General features: G+C 33.5%; 1 protein-coding gene and 1 non-coding gene across 7 annotated transcripts in view; both read right to left on the bottom strand.

Annotated features, from left to right (window-relative positions):
- Positions 1-17,005, bottom strand: part of Spock3 (SPARC (osteonectin), cwcv and kazal like domains proteoglycan 3) — a 381,013-nt gene that overhangs the window by 336,582 nt on the left and 27,426 nt on the right. The gene's annotated exons all lie outside the window — the stretch shown is intronic.
- On the bottom strand, positions 11,964-12,068 carry LOC117286813. Its single transcript, XR_004517913.1, has one exon. It is a non-coding gene; the product is annotated as a U6 spliceosomal RNA (small nuclear RNA).

Here is a 17,005-nt window from a genome sequence, read left to right as displayed (position 1 = left end):
ATATATATATGCTTCTGACCCTCATTTTTTTCTACATTATGTTCAAAACTTGCACTTTGAAAGAGGTTCCCTTTCTAATTTGATTATCTTACATAATAAGACATGCCTTTTCCTCACTATAACAACCAATAATCTCTATTAATTTTTTTTAGATTTGTTGTCTTATAGAATGTAAGTACATGAAGTCATGATACTATGGGCTGATTCAGACTCTCAAAGATAAATGAAGTAATGGCACAAATAAAACTTCATGATTTCTAAATCTACCTTATTTTCATCTCTCCATTAATTATTTCTAAAGAACTCATTTTACAGAGTGGCAATTTATAAAATTGTAAGAATTTTTTCTGTATTTAACAAATGATTAGAGGATACACAATGTGTAGTCTGTAAACATTATCCTTGGTTATCATGTTTGAATACTTTTACAGAATACAAATATAGTAGCAATCCCTGCCTATTTTTACACTGCAATGCATTGGGATGATGCATACTTGTGTACAATAATGTGAAGCCAGGTCTTGCTGTAGCCACTACTAGGCACTGTGTACACACCCCACACTTATATATGTGCAAAAAAGTCATGAGAAGCATTCTCTGAAGGCAAAGGAAGAAAAAAAAACATCAGAGACGTGCAGTGCTCCTCATTCTCATGATTAAAGGTGATTAGAAAATGTGGAAGTGGATGATAAAAATCTGCAATTACGAAGCTGATGATTAATTACATATTATATTATTTATATGACTATAAGACAAAATTCTCATTTCCTTTCTCAGTTCTTTTTTGGTACTGTAGATTGTATCACTGCTCTCAAAACTTCCCACAACTTGTAACCATAACCTGCTGACAGTATAGATTTCCCCTCCCTTTTCGTTGCTCTGTGCCATGTGATTTTATTTCACCTATAGAATGAAGACAGATGTAAAGGCATTCCAATTTAGAGTACAGAGTCAAAAAGGATGGGTGGTTTCTGATTCTTATTGCTTCCCTCCTGGTACAAGCAGGTGTGTGGCGAAGTATTTGCATTAGGCACAGAATGGAATGACCACAAGGACTCTGAGCTACAATATCATGATTAAAGCACTCACCCCAGTCAGGCAAACTGCAGACATTTTAAGAGTAATGAAAAATCATTTTTCACTTGCTGAGTCATAAGGTTGTTTGCTATGTAAATAGCAAACCAATATAATCTTCTTTCAAAAATATTTCTTGAACCATTTAGTGAAGTTTTTAAAACTAAGCAACAAAATTAAAATGAGTGGAGAAGAATGAAATTGCTTCCAATGAAATCTGTATTTAAATATTAAACATGAAAAATGACACTTTTAGAAGAAAAAGAAAAGGTGGGATATCTAATGAATTTATTTGTGACAAGTTATTTTCATAGATACATGAAAATTGTGATACTAATGGGCTTTCATCATGAAGAAATATGAACAAAACAAATAGAAAGAAAGGACCTGTGATATTCACTGATGCTAAAATTTTATTATTCCACGTAGCATCTTAGTATACAAAAACCATGTAAAACTACAATCGCTCTAAAAGAAATTAATTCCCAGAATGATAAAAGCTACACTTTAAAATGGAATGAAGAGAATCATGTAATATATCAGACTATAAATAAGAAATTTTCTAGAAGCCCATGAGAACAAGGACAGCAAATAGCCCAGGCAAGGGAGCTTAACAGAATCAACCTGATATCACCCTCAGGATCCATTAAAGGAAGATACAGAAGAAATATCTAGATGTTGAAACTTTTATTAGAGATTGTCATAAAATGCTTGTTGAAAGATCTTTTCCAATATCATACCAGAACCTTTTTTTTTTTTTTTTTTGAGACAGGGTATCATTATGTAGTTGAGACTGACCTGGAACTCACTATGTAGCCCAGGCTGGTCTCAAACTCACAGCGATCCACCTGCTTCAACCTCCCAAGTGCTGGGATTATAGGCATGAGCCACCACACCCAGCCAGAACCATTTCTTAAAAGCCCAAATGGTTCAGGATTATCAAGACTCTAATATGTAAATAAAAATGGTTGTAAAGGCAATCTGCACATATTTACGTATATACACTGAAAAAATTTCCTCTTGGTATTTACATGAACATTATCACTAAAGTGAGGCTTCAACTTGGAGTGAATGGGAGATTAATCCACCTCCCTATTTTGTGTATGTTCCCCCCAAAATCAACGTACACATGTCTGAGCCTGAGCTATAACTTTAGCTAACAAGAGAATAAATAAGCAACTCCAAAGTGGACGGCACATTTCAAGTCACTGAATTCAGAAGGCCAATAACATGGATGTTTATGTGCTTCTATGTCTATCTGTTTCTTATAAAAATTTGTACTCTATACTATCCAGAAAAACCACATTCACTCAGGTTTTAGTAACAGGTAACTTACTGAGAATTCTCACTGACCCAGGCACAACAAGAGTTAACCAGAATTAAAGCCCTTAAGCATCATAACAACCTTAAAAAATTACTTTCTATTTTATCTCCATGTTATAGATTAGAAAAATGAGAAATGTATTTACAAAACCAAGATGGACCCAGGATACTAGGCAAATATTGCTATTGTATCACAACTCCAAAAGACAGGAAAATAAAAGAGTTGTCACCAGATTTCTTCTCAGTGAAAGAAAAATTTGATTGGAAAAATACTTTATAAAATTTATTATATTAGAAGCTAAGATCTCAAGACAGGTTTTAGAGCAAAGAAAACAATAACTATTAAATTTTTTGAACTGTGATATATATACTAATATGATGTTGAAGCATGAGTCAAAGTAAAGATATACACTTACATGAATTTAGCAGGAAAATATTTTTAAATAAAAATGTCTGATAATCAATTTTTATTCATTTCAATGTGTAATATAAAACCCCTCACCTCTGTTTATTGTCAAGTAGTAGACTACATTCACCAGTTTATGCTATATGTGTTGTTGGTGGTTGCAAATCAAGAATCTAGATTCTAACTATAAATCCATGTGTATATTATCAGAACCTAGTTCAATTAAACTTAAGATCGACAGCATAAGAAATCCCAAGAACTTCACAAACACATGGAAATTGAACAACACTCTCCCGGATGACCAATTGGTCACAGAGGAAATTAAAGAAAAAAATTAGACCACTTTTACAAATAAATGATAATTCAAGTACAACACACAGGAATCTATGGGCAACAATGAAAGCAGTTTTAAAAGGAAAATTAATCACAATGAATGTGCACACTAGAAAAACAAAGCGAGCTCAAATAACCTAATGCTGAATCTTAAGCTCACAGAAAGGGAAGAGCGACATAAATCCACAGCTCATACAGTGGAAGAAATTATAAAGATCAGAGCAGAAATTAATGCAATGAAGGCTAAGAGAACAATACAAAAAATCAGCAAATTGAAATACCAAATATCAACCAAAAAGATCTAAAAATACTAAACACCCCAATTACAATCAGTGAAATTGAAAACATAATTAAAAATTTATCAACAAAGAAAAGCCCCGGTCCTGAAGTCTTCACTGATGAATTCTACAAAACATTTAGAGAAGAACTACTGCCAGTATTCTTTAAACTTTTCAGTGAAATTAAAAGGGAAGCAGTACTTCCAAAGTCATTTCTGGAAGCAAGTGTTACTTTGATTCCAAAACCAGGGAGGGAAAGAACCAAGCAAAAAAGAGAGCTACAGACCAGTCTACCTAATGAACATAATATCAAAAATCCTCAATAAGATACTGGCAAAGAGAATACAGAGGGTCGTGAGGAAGACCATACAACTTGATCAAATCGGATTCATCCCAGGCATTCAAGGATGGCTCAAAATACGTAAATAAGTAAATATAGTAAACTATATTAACAGAGTCAAGGACAAAAATCAAATGATCATCTCAATAGATGCAGAGAAAGCATTTGACAAAATTTACCACCCACTCATGATGAAAACCATGCAGAAAATTGGAATATATGGTCTTTATCTCAATTTGATAAAGGCTATCCATGAAAAACCAACAGTCAACATCATATTACATGGTAAAAAACAGAAAACCTTCACACTAAAATCAGGAATAAGACAAGGATGTCCACTATCACCACTCCTTTTCAATATAGTTTGGAAACATTAGCCACAGCAATTAGGTAAGAGAAAGAAATAAAAGCAATAAAGATAGGAAAGGAAGAAGTTAAACTGTCATTATTTGCTGACAATATGATAATCTACATAAAAAACCAAAAAACTCTGCCAAAAGAATTCTAGATTGAATTGACAGATTCAGTAGAGTAGCTGGATACAAGGTAAACACTCAAAACTCAATAGTCTTCTTGTATACAAATGGCAAACTCACTGAGAGAGAAACTAGGGAAACAATCCCTTTCATAATACAATCCAAAAAAATGAAATATTTAGGAATCAATCTGGTAAATAAAACAAAAGACTTCTGCATTGAGAACTACTACACTCTGAGAAGAGAGATCAAAGAGGATAGAAGAAAATGGAAAGACATCCCCTGTTTCCAGGTAGGAAGAACAAATGCAATGAAAATGGCCATAATTCCAAAACTGATACACAGATTCAATGAAATCCCTATGGAAATCCCTACAGTATATTTCACAGAACTAGAGAAAACAACCCAAAAATCCATTTCAAACCAGAAGAGGTCTAGAATAGCAAGAGCAAATCTAGGCAACAGAGACATGGCAGGGTGTATCACAATCCCCAACTTTAAACTACACTGCAAAGTCACTGTGATAAAAACAGCTTGGTACTGGAAAAGAAACAGACCCAAGGATCAGTGGAATCGATTAGATGATGCAGAAAGAACTCCAGACAAACTGAGATACTCATCTTTGACAAAGGAGCCAAACACTCTCACTAGAGGAAAGATAGCTGCTTTAATAAATGGTGCTGGAAAAACTGGGTTTAAACCTGCTAAACATTAAAACTAGAACCCTATCTTTTACCATGCACTAAAATAAAATTGAAATGGATTAAAGATCTAAATATTAAAATAGAAACATTAAATTTGCTGGAAGATAAGTTAGGCAGAACTCTCAAAGACACTGGCATAGGAAAAGACTTTATGAACAAATCTTCAGTAGCATGGGAACTAGCACAACGAATCAACAATTGAGATCTTATCTTGTTAAAAAGCTTCCACACTGTAAGAAAAATCAACAGAGCTAAGATTTATCCTTCAAGTTGGGACAAAAATTTTATCAGCCATTCCTCAACCAAATGTCTACCATCTAGAATATATAAAGAACTAAAAAAAAAAATACCAGACCTCCCAAATATGAAGATCCAATTAAAAAATGGGCATATGAATTTAACAGACATTTCTCATACAAATAAGTCGAAGCAGCAAATAAAAACATGAAAAAAATGTTCAACATCACTCCTCATTCAAGAGATGAAAACGCAAACAACACTGAGATTCCATCTCACCCCAGAAAGAATGGCTGCTATCATGATATCAACCAATAACAAACGCTGGCGAGATTGTGGAACCCTTTCTCCATTGTTGGTGGGAAAGCAGACTGGAGCAATCATTGTGGGCATCAATGCAGAGATACCTATAACGACTAGGATAATAATTTCCATTTGACCTAGCCATTCCTCTGCTTGGTATCTCCCTAAAATAATTTAAAAATATATACCACAGTGATATATGCTCACCCATGTTTATAGTGGCACAGTTTGCAATAGCTAAAACTTGCAAATAGCCCAACTGTCCATCAACTGGAGACTAAAGATGTGGTTTTTAATAAAATGGAGTACTACTCAGCCACAAAGAATGAGAAACTAGAGTCATTTATAGCTAAATGGATGCATATTGAGGCTATACTCTTAAGTGAAAAAAGTAGGACATACATGTGTTAGTACTGAATAGTTTCTCTGCTGTGAAAGACTAAAAGTGTAAATAAGGATCAAAATGTATAATTGATATTGTGAAATAGGAAGAAAACACCTAAATTAATAGGGGAAGTGGGTGGGGTAGGGGAAAGGATAGAAGGGAAAAGAAAACATATGAGAAAAGGAAAAAATGGAGACAACGTCTTTGTAAGCAGGGAAGGGTGAGGGGTGAAGGGACAGCCGGCAAATGGGGGAAAAAGAAGAACCAAGATATGTCACATAAAGGTACAAGACCCTACGGATGAATGTAACTGTACTGTATACCTAAAATGTGCCAATTAATTTAATGGAAAAAATAAAATAAATAAGTAAAAATAATTCAGTGAAAGCAGAAACAAAAATATAATCATGACAATACATTGCAGTAGATTTACAAAAATATATAGAAATCTTAAGAAATTCTTAAAGACAGTGGACCTTCATCATCATGGGGTATAGAGGGACATGTGGGAATCACTAGGAAACCCAGCTCATAATATGTCAGAGGTTTATCATTGCCATAATATTCTCACCATAAATAAATCTTACCTTAGCCTCTAAGGATATACACCAGACTCCTTATCCTGAACTCAGACACTGACAAGCTGTGTTGCTTTTTCTCCTGCCTTGATGCTTTCCTTTTTTTTCTCTTTCCTCTGCCTTCCTCTTTCTTTTCTTTTTCTCCAGCACAGAGCCAAACCTAAATTACCCAGTGCTCTGCTACGGCCATGAGTCGAAGTTCCCTGTGTAAACGACATCTGCTGTGTGGGTTTTACTCCCACAAATAATTGCGCCAATTAAGAAAACACTGTACCCATGAAGCCATATCTATGACAAGAGGCATGAACAACCAGAACAGATTGGAGCTTTCTATATTTCATCGGAAAACAGTCGTGTAGGCGGGGCATTCCTCAAGAGTAACAGCTGCCCCTTCACACAACGTAGAATTTAGATGTGCAGAATACCATTATATATAAATTAAAATAAAGTACTGGGTTAAAGTAAATCCAAATACAATTGCCAATCACCTAGGGGGAAAAATCATAATTATTTAAAACTGCTTTTATCCACTTTCAACCTGTCACCTTTTTTTAAAATGAAAATATTATTTAATTTATTTCCCTCACTTGTCTCCCAGATTGTGATACCTACACACTTTGGCAAACGATATTGTATTAATTAGAGCAGAAAGATAATCAAATGCTTTGCTCTAGTTCCACTTTACCTATACACATCCTCAAATAAAATGTCTTCTTTTTTTTCCTGAAGCATTCGCAACACGTCTCTAAAAAATATAAAACTAGTGATACTAGGAAGAGTATAAATCTGGGAGAATAATTTAGATGATCTCCAAGTTTATAGTTTTTCTTTGAGATGAATTTTCTCCAGAAAAATAAAATAAAATAGTTAATTGACCGAATGTGGTGGCTCACACTTAGCCCAAAGACAGTTAGAAGACTCACTGACTTCAAGGCCTGCCTGGACTCATAGTTAGTTCAGGGCCAGCCTGAACTACATAAGACCTGTCTCAAAAAGAAAGCAATTAATTATAAAATAGTAGGCTTTGAAAACAAAATTCAACTGGAAGCAAATATAAAGTAAAAATGTGAGACATTTTTTAAAATCAAAAATTTTAGTTTAGGTTTAAAGCACGTAACTTTTAGTTTCCATGTTTCATCAAAACTGTCAATAAGGGCCAGTGAGTTAGCTCAGTGGTTCCACCACCTGCTTTGTAATCAATCACAAGGTCCCGAATATGATCCCTTATACCAAAAACAAAACAAAACAAATACTGTCAATAAAGCCTTTATTTAATAGACCAATGTAGATTATTCAATATAAGATTTATAAAAGAGGTAAAGATCATAATTTTTCTATCCTTAGATTAATAAAAAAGCACATGTAATTAATAGAATGGTAGTGATTGTCTCCCAAACATAGAGCTGACACCCAGTGCCCACATGCTGATACTGAGGACCTCACCTCTTATTAGGATGTCATGCTGAAACTTCTGGTTCATCATCTGTGTCTCCTGGCACAAAGCTTTAACTTGTCTTTCTAAAAGCAAATTTGGTCTTAGAGGAATTTTTCCACTAAGCAAAAATTTTCCAGATAATCTCTCTCATAATATTCTATCTTCTTTTTTTTAACAACATGCAGTTATTTTTGGAATATTCATTCTTAAATGCTTTTCTCATTACATGATTCTTTGATCACAACCTCACATTTTTACTTCTTTCTTCAATCTAATACCAGAAATACTGTAAAATTTTCTATTAATTGACATGTCTTTTCTCTATTCCATAACTTATTCAGTCAATGAAGTATTGCTAAGCAGTTGGGGATATTTTGTATCTTTTTCCTATTATAAACAATTTTATTATTCTCTAATGCTTTATTTTATATTTTTCTTGGAGGGAGACATTATAAATATGGTTACATTGCTAGGGATTTAGCTCAGTGGTTCCGATGACTGCCTTGCAAGCTCAAGGACCTGAGTTCGATCACTGGTACCAAAATAAATAAATAAATAAACAAATAACATAAAAATAAATATGGTTACATTGATTTTTCACTGAAGATGTCTTGATCAGGAACTTCTATTTCAATATGTATTATCCTCTGATCAATAATTTCAAAAAGGCATTACTTTATTGTGGAATGATTGCATGAATTCTGCACAAAGTTGCCATGCCATAGATACTCTGACATTATTAATTACAGAGGAAAATTTCTAACCAAATCCAACTAGGCTACGTTACTGTGCCTTAAATAATGCATAACTAAATGGCAGATTTGAGCTACCAAGAAAATAGGGGCTGAATAGAGAGCATTTTACATAGCATTGAGTAGTATCCCAAGGATTAGATGAGGAAATACAATCCTGAGAAATCTTCAAATCTGAGGTTCAGAAACAGGGTCTATTCAAAGTTGAAGACAAAGAATAATATTGGAATTTACACTAAAATTATGTAATATTCTCGATAAAAGCCTCATTTTAACTGCATAAAAAACAGTACATGTGATTTCTCCCTTTTCATATGCACTTCGTGATACTGAGACTATACTTCTATTTTTATGTCATGCATCTATTAACAAAATATTAGATACTTTAATACTTTTATATCTCAACATTCTGCTAGAGTAAAATGATTTATGAACATTACTTATGCCCTGTAACAAAAAAGTGTACCACTTTATATATTATCACTTATACATGACCAGTGTGGTAATCAGTATTCTGAATTTGATTGTATATTCATTTTATCACTACTTTTATGCCTTTACCTTTACCAAGTATAATATTCTTGATACACTTTTTCTTCTTTTAATTACATTAAGCCATCTCTTTGAGCCTTCAAGATTTCTGCTGAGAAATCACAGGTAAGTCCATTATTAGTCCTTTGTAGGTGACATATGTTTTTGATGCTGTTTTCAAAATACTATCTTTATTATTGACTTTTGACAGTTTGATTACAATATGTCTCATGCTAATTTTCCTTGGGTTGATCCTCCGTAGGGTCTTCCGGGGTTCATAAAACCATATCCCCCCTGACATTTGGAAACTTCTTACAAAAAGCTTCTGGCTTGTTTTGTTTCTGTTACTTTTGGAGTTTACATAATCCATATGAACAACTAGAACTGTCAGGCCCTGTAGTTCCAGTATGCATCTTCTTTTTCTTTTGTTTTACATTTGTTCCTCTAATTAATTTTAAACGCCCTATTTTCAAATTCATTTATTTTATTTATGGATTCTACAGGGGGAGCTGTTGAGGTTCTCTACTAATTTTTTATTTCCATTGTTGTATTTTCCATATCTAGGATTCTGGTTTTTTCTCCTAATTTCTATTCTACATTTTGTTAATAAATTGTTTTCTCACATTTGATTAGCTATTTGCCCTCTTGCATTTCACTGAGTTTAAAATGTTTATGTTGAATTATTTGTCAGTTGATTCAAAGATCCATTTCATGGGATCTATTACCACACCTTTCTTAATTTCCTTTGGTAGTATCATGCTATCCTGATTCTTTGTAATCCACGTGAGCTTGTTTTGGTTTCTGTACACTGAAGGAATCATTACCTCTTCTAGCTTTACAGACTGGTTTTGACAGGTGAATACCTTTTCCTGTTGGTTTCCCTGATTGATGACTTAAAGAAAAGCAGTCCAGCAATGATTAAGCCATACCAAATTGTTGTTGCTGGGTCACTAATGAGTTCTATAGCTCAGGGGATGACATAACTCAGGGAACTGGATGAGTTTAGATCTTGTCTAGCCCCTGGGTAAATTGTACTGTCTCCAGGACACTGATAAGTAAGGACAGCTAACGATAAAGCATCTACTTCAGTGTTCAGAGAAGGAAGATTTGTTTCCAGAACTTGGATAGGAATGGTTTCCACTCATTCTCTGTGTAGTCTCCCACTTGATACTCAGTATTGGCCTTCACATTGGCCTCCACAGCTGAAGGATGTGGAACTAAGTTATGAGGCTATATTAGAGTTTAAAGAAAAGGCTGCTTTTTACAGCAGCAAGGATAGGTAGACATTAGCCTTTTGGGGACAAGGCATGGAATGTTGTGGTTTAGATCGAAAATATTCCACAAATAGCTTATATGTTTATACATAGGGCCTTTGAAAGATGACTAGATCATGGTGGTATTATAGACATAAATTGATTAATCCAGCTTTGAGGTCATAGCTAAACATACTGTTAAGAAACAGGGCCTGCTTAAGAGATGTGGGTCACTGGAGGTGTTGCCTGGAGGGTGTATTTTTGTTCCTAGCTCTTTCTTTCTCTTCGTGCTTCTTGACTGCCATGGGTGGACTCTACCATGTCTTTCCACCATGCTGTTTCTATCTTGTAGAAAGGCAACAATGAACCAAACCTTGTGAAACCATGAATCAAAGTAAATCTCTGTTCTTTTAAATTTTGAGTAACACATATTTTTGTTCCAGTGATGGGAAAATGACTAAAACCTTATGCCTTCTTTCAATTTGGTAGGTGGTCAGGATTGTCCTTAAACTACAGTTAAGTAAGCCTAAATCAAGATTACAGGGTTAATTTTGAGTAAATTAAAACCAAATTCAGTGGGACTACTGGGGCTCAGATGTAGGTGCCACCATTTTGGTACTTGAATAGATCACAGCCAGAGGAGGCTAGAATTAAAAAGCAAGGCTGTTTCATTCTGCATGTGAATAAAGGTCTACTTTGAGAGCACAGACAAGCATATCTCTCTGAGTTAAAACCACTTCCTTGGAACGAGTTATAGGGGCACTTTAAGAATTTTAAGCCATATAGAGGTAAGTGTAACTCTTTCAAAGGGAATGACTGATATGTTTCCCTGTTAGCCTTCATGTGGACAGACCTACTTCTAGTTCTCAACTGAAAGGGGCTGAAGCCAAGTTATAGGACATTTCAGGATTTTCTCATCTCAGGATTTTCAGTGGGAATGAAGCTGGAGGTCTTCTTCCAGGGTCACAGATAAATGTGTTAACCAGTAGGTAGAATCTTTCATGGGCTACTGCTAAGATAAGTTCAGTGATAAAACCATATGATGTGTGACCAAGAAAAGTTAGGGCCAGTATCCAAGTCATAAGTGTGACACAATTATGATCCATTGGCGGATGGTACTGGTGGCATGACCAAGGCTAAAGAGAGCTGATAAGGGTCTAGAAGAGTATGTGACTTTATGGTCTCTAGCAAGGATCAGAGTCAACGAACTTATCACCCAACTACAAACCTGCTTTCTCCTAATGGCTCTCCTTGGTCTTAGGCTTCATCAGGGTTTCATCACCGAAAACCATTCCAAATGGACATTTGCCAAATTATTGATATTGATACAAATGGGAGACTTTTTATTCTGCTACTTTGCTGATATCCCTCCCAAAGAAATTTAATATTACCATAACCTATTTTCCATATTTAGAGTATGTTCAGATTTTCAAATTCATATTTGTTTACTATTTTCTACTAAGAAAAATTGTCATATTTAACATATTGTTTGCAATCTTTTTTTAAAGAATTAGGAAGTTTACTTAAAAACGGATTCACACAATTGAATAATTGAAAAAATATGGAATGTTTCTCAAATTTGTGTGTCATGCTTGTACAGGGGTCATGGCAATCTTCTCTGTATTATTACAATTTTAGTATATGTTCTGCTGAAGAGAGCACTGCAATCTCTTTACAATGATTTTAAAATATACCAAAACCAACAGGAAGATTTCTAATGGCACAGCAACCTAATATATAAATAAGAAAATATTCCTATTAATTTACATTTCAGTTACTTGTTTTCTTTTTTAAAATAAAAAATTCTATAATTAACACCCATGATGTATTCGTTTTCAATTTCCATTTCACGCATTATGTGTATAAAAATTTATTAATTTCACAGCATTTACATGAGTGAACATAGTTGAACTATGACTTGAAGCCATGATTCAAAATGCTGTAATTAATGTATTGCCCAGCTGCATATCTTTCTAGGAGTCAAGATCATCTTCCAAGCTTTTGTCATTGTTGACAGAACTCACTTCCTTCCTCTGATAGGACAACAGTTTTCATTATTGCATTGGCTATCAACAAAGTATATTCTTTGTCACAAAAGAGGCTATAACATTACTTTTACCACATCAAGTAACATAATCACGGGAATAGCATTCCACTACCTTTTCCAAATTATTCCGTAAAGAAGCATATCAGTTTCCACCTGTATTCAAGGGGAGATATTTAAATATGATAATATATGACGATAAAGCTTCCTTATTCATTTCAGAAGGTTCACAAAACATACTAGATAGTAGCTAAAAATATCTATCTCTTTTTATGGAAAAAACCTCACATTTCATATTTTATTGACCATGATTAAATTTTTGCTTGTATGAAATAATCATTAATAGTTTAGAGTACTCATTAAAAAATAAGAAAATTTGAAACAATATTTACACGAGAGCAGCATAGGATCAATTAATTCTTGGATTTCTTACATAAAAATCGTAGTAAAAATTATTAAATGTATACACTTTCAAAAGATGATTTGAGTTATGATCCCTAAAACATTACATATTTTTGGCATGTGTAGGAGATACAGAGCTGTCCAGCAGCTTCTTCAAGACTTGGGCACTAACTCCCCTGCTATGAGATACATTGTGCTGCTGGTTTATACATGAGACTTCCTCCACATACAGCCTACTGCCAAAGGCAGCTTCCTCATTTAGAAGTCCCCCTTATTGCTGGCGTGTCCAAATTCTGAGACCAGCCAAAATTGCAGGAAAACTGGTCTCATTTTTGCTCCCTCATTCCTCATGTACTTGCTGGAGGCTGCTGTTGGGCGTTCATTCCAGGTAATGTTGACTCTGAACCCAGATCTCTGGCCCTACCCTCACATTTGATGTTTCCAAGAACACTGCCTAGTAAAGCTCATGACACCAAATCTCAGTCATTTTTCTGGGACCTATGTCAACTTATCACAACAGGAAATAAATATCAATTGCCCATTTACTCAACAAGACAAATAACCACAGATATCACTAAGTATTGAAAAAGTTCTAAATATTTGTTTTTCACTGTGCTTTTCTGTGTTTACTGGATATACCATGTTAAACTCAGAAAATTTAATAAATTTGCTGTTCAAAGTAATTTTTTAAGAAAAATCCCACTGAAAGAAAAATAATGACTGTGAAATTTCCAACGATAAAAAGTCCATGCATTGTATATGATGAGTGTAATGGTGAATGTTTGGTGTAGGAACAAGAAAATACTGTATACATGATGCTTTCAAATATTTGTGTCATGATCATAGAGAATATTTTTTCATTTCTAGATTTCTCTAGAAGGCAAAAATACAGTACCAGAACTTCAAGTTTGATCACTAGATGTTAGTTGAAATTAAAAAAAATTTTTTAAACAAATATAGCTTGCCTAAAAACTGAGAATGCAAAGAAGTATAGAAGAAATTCATCTGCATATGTGATTGAAGTCCTACTTAATGGAAATAATCAGCTTGGAAATTTGTATGTATTCAAAGGAATACATTATCCATTTCTTGCCTCAATACATAAGAATAGAGTGAGCACTAAATCTAGTCAATTTCACTGAAGTAGGACAATGCATCTATAAAATGTACCCATTATGTTGGTTAAGAATGCCAAATTAGACTTCATTAACAGTTAAAGCCATGGGTTAAAGTTAAAAACAATAAAGAAAACAGAGAATGCTATATTGAAAGGCAATGAACTCCATCAGTTACTGGATACACCACAGAGGGGTCCTAATAAGCTTCCATTACATATATTTCATACTCAAGCATTTCTGCTCTAATAATATATGTATAATATTACAGCTGATAATGGCGAAGTCATCAGATACTGAGCAGATACTAAGGAGAAAGAGAAGGTCAAGTGATGTAAACTGCCTCTCTGGAGTTGCTGATTTCATAACAGGGATCCACAGTAGCCACTCTGAATTTCTAACTTTGGAAGTTACGAAAACAAGTCGTGCATTCTGCTGAGTTATGTCAGTTCATTTTAAGTACAACATTTAAAACTACATATTTTATTAAAACAAAAGTATTGGAAATCTCAATTGACAAAAGAACACATACACTCTCTGAATGTACAGTGTACACAGTGCACAACACCTCATTCAGCAGAAGCCCCACACAGTAGCACATACAAGCGAGCACTGTAATTAAACAATTTAACCTCTGCTGCACAGTTCAGCAAACGTATCAAAGTGTGACACAGTGAAACTAAAGATGCAAAAAGGACATCCAAAACTGCCCCAGAAGGGGCAGAAGATTAGAATAATTGTTTTCAAATCCAGGCAGAGTTTGAGAGGGATTAATGGCAATGTGTCTTTTACTGTAATAAATAAATATTTTTAATCTAGACATTCATCACTTTTTCTATCACACCTCATGCATCCTCTTAACCTGGTTCAGTATTTTATTGGGTTAAAAGTTAAAATAATAATATAAAAATCACATCTGAAAAGTCTATAAAATATATAGTAACTGAAAAGAAAAAGGTGTAAAGTTTGTGTTCACAGAACCTCTGATTTTCCTTAGTGTATTTTCTAAATTGAAACTCAAAAATATGTATTGGAAATAAATAGGTCAAAAGGGATCCATACCTGCTTTTGCATGGGTAATGTTATCTAATTAGTAGATAATTTCATAGGAATATATGAATTAAACATAATATTAAACTATATTCTTATATAAATATGCAAACTAAAATATATATTCTGAATTGCAGCAGGAATCAATGCTTACGTTTTCTCCTATAATGACTACTAATGTGGAGAATTTTCTCTGATCTTAAAAATTAAATGTGGTAGCTGGTAATTAGGTAATGCACTGAAGTTAGCAGACTAGTCCAAGAACTATGTTTAAATTAGTAATATTCCAAGTAAACCAATTAAAGAAGTTTAGAGTTATACCTAAAGACAGTACTAAGATAAACCCAATTAATTATATGATTAAGGTATGACTCCTAATATTAAGCCATTTCTTAATTTTATATCTATACATTGTGCTTATTATGTGTATAGGCTGGGGATTTAGCACAGTGGTTCCACCACCTGACTTGCAAATATAAGGACCTGAATTCGATCTCCAATACCAAAAAAAATGTGTATATATGTGTGTGTGTGTGTGTGTGTGTGTGTGTGTGTGTGTGTACATACTCTACTTTAACTTTGTTCAATTTTTAAAATTTAATTTATAGGCCATATGTATTGATCTTTCATCAATTCAGTCTATTTTGGCTTCAAAAAAATACAATAAACCACAAGGTATTAAAGGCATTAAATCTTATTTCATTGTTTTTCATTACCAGAACTAGCTTGTTGACTTTATCCAATTGCATTATTGCTTTAAATGTCAAATTATACATTTAGATGCCATATCTTGCTTGTATTCTTAAAACAATGTAATATTCATCAAATTTTGTTTGTTATGCAATTCTGTAACAGCAACTATATTCTATTATTTATTCTAATAAAACAGAAATTTAGAATAAAACAGTATAAGCGGAGACACTTTAGAGTTTTGGTACAATTTTAATGAACATATAAAGTTATGAATATAGATAGAAATGAAAAAAATAGGCTGTGTACATGACACAAGCTATATAAAATTTTACACAAAACATGAAATACAGTCAGATTTGTGTCTGAAAAATGCAGACCATTTTAACTAATTGACAAGTAACATAAACCATATTTTTTATAGATGAAATAGTTTTCAACCAGTACACTAAATTTTAGCATTTATGCTAAAACCAGTTCCAAAATCCAACTGGGCTCTTTTGGTGGTGGGGGTTACTGTGATTGAACTCAGGACTTTGCACTTGCCAGGCAGGCGCTGTACCACTGAGGTACATCCCCGACCCTTCCAATATTCCACTTGTTCATCTGAAATGGATCAACCTTTGTAACTCACTATCTTCAATATTTTTATTATTCTTCAAAACTATTGTCAGTTTCAACCGTGGTAATGTTTCATATGTCTCCCCTTTCCATAAGAGGAGGATACTGTCACATTTGTAATGAGTGAATTATTCTCCAAATAATTTTAGCAGTATTCATTGAACAAAATAAGGGAGACTGCCTTGTTTTCTTTCAAATATTTCTAGCTCAAAACCAGGAGCCAATAGTATTATGACATAAAAGGAAATTCAATACCAATGGCACATACTAAAAAAGGTTTAATACTACAATTGTGTAATTTCTTCCTTTATATTCTTTTGTCATTTTTAAGTTTCATTTAGCATTTTAAAATAAATATAATATAATAATAATTTTATTATACTGACATATCTGAAAATATAATTGAAATATATATCATGATACAAGAAATGTATATAATATTAAATTGACATAAAACTGAATTTTCAGCTACTATTCATTTTTCATATTTTGCGTTGACCATTATAATATGCAAAATACATACATACTGGGGCCTTTTTTACTAATATTTATGAATAGCATTACTGCAATAATATACATCCACAATGAAACTTTATCAGAGCTCTAACTTGAAAATTTTCAATCCATAAAACACATTTTTAATAACATACATAGGAGCTTTCTAGAAAATACGTT

This window comes from Fukomys damarensis, unplaced genomic scaffold (genome assembly GCF_012274545.1).
Source record: "Fukomys damarensis isolate Sample0158 unplaced genomic scaffold, DMR_v1.0_HiC HiC_scaffold_18, whole genome shotgun sequence".
NCBI classification, from domain to species: domain Eukaryota; kingdom Metazoa; phylum Chordata; class Mammalia; order Rodentia; family Bathyergidae; genus Fukomys; species Fukomys damarensis.
Note: the sequence above shows the minus strand (reverse complement) of the source record. Positions and strands in the feature narration are given on the sequence as shown.